The 4,227-nt window shown below is 36.4% G+C and overlaps 1 long non-coding RNA gene across 1 annotated transcript; it reads left to right on the top strand.

Annotated features, from left to right (window-relative positions):
- The first annotated feature begins 394 nt into the window (after positions 1-394).
- On the top strand, positions 395-1,057 carry LOC131624191 (uncharacterized). Its single transcript, XR_009290509.1, has 2 exons — positions 395-718; positions 806-1,057. It is a non-coding gene; the product is annotated as an uncharacterized LOC131624191 (long non-coding RNA).
- Positions 1,058-4,227: the final 3,170 nt, after the last annotated feature.

The following is a 4,227-nucleotide window of genomic DNA, read 5'->3' on the forward strand; positions in this document are numbered from 1 at the left end:
AGAATTAGAGGGAAATTCTGTTGGGTAGTTATGGTTTTCTTTTCTGAACTGATGCAGGGCTGAATTTGATTTTATAGAGGATTAGAATGAGCTGTATAGATGTATGGGTTTTGAGTAGATTTTGTTTGGGAATTCATTAGAAAGAGTTAGGGGAATTGGTTGTAAAACTATTAGGAGTTGGTTATTAGTGTGGCTGCAAGTTGATGGTGCAGGGTATGAATGTTTGGTTTTGCGTATGAATGTTTATTGATGTATTTTTCTGGTTTAATGCAGAGCTGCCGGTATGTTATGATGCAGTTTTTTCTAATTCTTCTCTTCCGACATGTATTTCTGGCTCGGTTTTTTATCGAATGCAAGCTGTGGTTTTTTGAACTGTTGTATATGATGTGATGAGGGTTAAGATCATGAAAGTTGTTAGGGTAATAACAAAGTTGGTTTTCTGTAGCATTGCTCCACTGATATTGGCCTGTTAGTTTGTTAAAGGTTTCAGTGAGTATAGAATTAGTTAGCATGGTTTTAGGTAGTTATGAACTTGTTGTGTATATGAACTCTCAGTAGGAATTTCTTTTGAATGGTATGGCATTGTATTGTTGTGGCTTTATGAAGGATTGGCTTGGAACTGTTTTGAATGAAAATACAAGCGTGATATGGCTTATGTGTACTGGTATATACAGGTGATAGGAGGAGCAAAACTTCCTGTTGAACCATGGTTGGCTTGGTAAGTGCAGGACTGTTTCGGCTATACTGTGGGGATGCAGGCTTCTTTATTTGTTGCTGAAAGTTTCTTTTGTTCTTGTTTTAGCAGGTGCAATGCGTAAGCTAATACCATAGCAAAGATGAAGTGGAGTTGACTTGAAGGATCAGAGAGAGAAGTTTAGGATCAGTTTGAATTCGGTCAACTATTTGACTAGAAAGTCAACAGTTGACTTTTAGTCAACTATAGGTCAAATGTACAATTTTGATGTGGTTTTCAATGTACTTTGCTTTTGTAATGCTTTTGCCTTGTCTTTGTATGTTAACTTCTTCAAAATTGTGGACAATATTCAATGTTCTCTCCTTCCATTTTAAATTCTCACTGATTTCTTCAATTTCTTCCACTTGAATTTATGTTGTCTTGAATGAAAGGCTTCTAAATATAATGGCTACTTGAATAGTAGTATCCAATGTGAAATAAGGTGGCTTTCCAAATGTTTGGTAAATAGAAAGTCAACCCTCCACGGTTGCCTCTGCTGACCAAAACTCAACCTTTGTGGGAATAACCTCTATCTCCTCCTTCCACGATATGCGTATAAGAAATGGCCCTTATCCAACTTCGAATAGAAATCCGGCCGACTTGCCAACTTTAAATATTTCACGATGCTCCTTTTGATGCCCCTTATTTAGAAATTTAAGCAAACATTAGTTGAACCAAGACAACTTGTATTCCAAGTACCCACAACAAACCCTAATCCATGGGAGTACTGAGTCATTGGCCCATCATAACCATATACAAAGACATGAAACTCGATTCTTTCCATGATCATTGATCCAATGCCAAGTTTATTGATTAATGAATGCATGAGGTGCGTTAATGGCCTAATGGGAGGTATGTAGATGAAGTGGGAAGCCTAAACCAGTTAGAATTAAAAGGGGTAGGACAAATTTGGGGTATGACAATCATAAAAACCCATGTCAACAATTCTCAACACTCCACAAATTCAATAATTAAATTCAAAATAATTTGAAAGTATTTAATTAAATAATTATTTAAATACCGGGTGTTACAACTCTCCCCCACTTAGAATATTTTCGTCCTCGAAAATTTATCCGATACACCCATCTTCAACTTCACTTCCACGTCCAACCATCAAACATAACAACCCATTGACACATCTCAAATCGACTACACATATGTCGACCATTCTGGTACTTCTTCAACATAACCGTTACTAACTTGTTAACTATTCCAACGCCATTCGAAAGTGCGAACATCGACGCCATGCGGCGACACTCTTTACGGTATCTCCAAAACTTCTCAAATGGTACACCTAATTCTTAAAATTTCTTCTAAACAAACCCTTTAATTACTCCTTCAATTCACTCAACTCTGACACTAACGTTCAGCGCGACACCAACGCACAAGTCTGGTCCCAAGGACAAGCGTAAACGCAAACTTCATCTCTTTCCAACATCATCTTGTTACAAATAATTCTATTAAAGCTTCTGAAACCATTTTTAAAATAAATTTCATCTCGTTAGCTTTCCAACGCTTCAAACGGGACTCAAATCGGATGTCCAGAACTCAAGTTATGAATTTTTGAAGTTTCACAAAACATTCAGCAATTTCCTGCGTTTTGCTTACGAAAATTTCACTCCAAAACCTGTTTTTCTTCAACTTAAACATATTCCAAAAAAACTCTTAACATATCTCCTCACTCCCAAACTTTTTATAACTCGAGAGACACATTATTTCGTCGAAATTCAGTTTTCGAAACACCCAGACAACAATCCTCTTTGCGAACTTGCAACTGAACCAAATCCGAGAAGCAAAGCTTCTCCCCCACTTCGCTCAAACTAATTCCTGCAACAACCAGAAAGCAACAAGTACCGACAGTGTTTCACACACTTGTCACGTACAGAGGAATAAATAACATTAGACAACTTGGCCGGACGGACCGACCTGCTCTGATACCACTAATGTAACACCCCAAATCTACCCGATAAATTATACGGAAAATCAGAGTATAAATTCCAAACAAGTTCATTTGAGGTATCACATATTCGTCATCTCAAAAACATTTACGACTTACTTGCCTTCATATAGATACATAACACAAGAATTTAAAACGATAATCAAATCATTACAAAAAAAATCACTTTGTTTAAATTCAATAATTAACTCGCAGCGGAATCAACACACTTCATAACTATTCAAATCAAGTCGTAGCATCATTGCACGGTAACTTTAAGTTACAATTTAAACCAAAACCATATAAAAATTCAGCAAAAGAATTAATAAATAAAACAATCGTTTTATCCCCCCGAGTGCTACGTATCAGAGCAAGACACCAACTCGACTAACAGCAACTAAAGACTTCATAAAATCACTTCAAACTTCCACCGCTATCTTGAGTACCTGTCAATTTCCCATAGTAGGGAAACATCATTCAGAAAGGGTGAGATATCTACCAATATAAACAAACGCATGATAAACAATATATTAGAATTTAATCATACGAAATTATCACGTTACAGCTTTCAGACTACATTTATAATAACAATTAACCTGAACAGTTATATTAACAAAAATCAATAACAACAACATATTAATAGTTATAAAAACTATTTCTCATCTTCCAGACAATACCTGTCACAACACGTCATTAGTATAACAATTTATAATTACAACTCCATATTATCACAATTTAACAACAACTCAAGTCACATCACGTCACAATTAAATCACACTCATGCCACATACAATGAGACTCTACAACTGCACATGCATGTGGTACCCAGGGCTTCAGCCCCCATCGCCAATTGCCAGTTAAACAGAGGCATCAAGGCATAAGCCTTCGTCACTAATTTGCCAATCCAGGCCGTCACCAAAATGCATATGTATATGAATGCAACAAACACACACAACAAACAAAACAACATCACCGTCACAAAGGCATAAGCCTATATCGTCGCTATACCAATAAATAAAGGTATTCGTCGTCACTGAAACATCCTGCAACTTCGCATAAAACCACGACGCTATACACATCGCTCAGAAATCACAAGGAAATAACAACACAACGTACTCATCATAATTCACAAAACAAGCCAAACACAATCACCTACTAACATATACGAACTACCTATACAATTTTCAATTAATTCCAGTCTCCAAGTATTCCAATAATTATTTTGCACCACAAATTTAACTACACTATCAATTCAACAACAACAAGATTCGACACAACAGCATATAAATTATTGTTTTGCAACATAAATCACACACAATAAGCCGGAATAATTTCCAACGAATTTAACCCCCACATATCATTCATCATGAGTCCGGTTATAGAGTTAGAACCCCACCCCTTACCTTGTATTCGGAGTCCGTTCTACAATTCTACCGATCGAAGCCATCTAGCCTTAGCTCCCAAACATTGCCTCTTTTAATCAGAATCAAAAGCTGAAAATTTTCCTTAATTTGTAGCTACAGTGCGATGATGATATCTCACAACTCAGACCTTATTT

The sequence above is a fragment of the Vicia villosa genome, linkage group LG1 (assembly GCF_029867415.1).
Source record: "Vicia villosa cultivar HV-30 ecotype Madison, WI linkage group LG1, Vvil1.0, whole genome shotgun sequence".
NCBI lineage: Eukaryota > Viridiplantae > Streptophyta > Magnoliopsida > Fabales > Fabaceae > Vicia > Vicia villosa.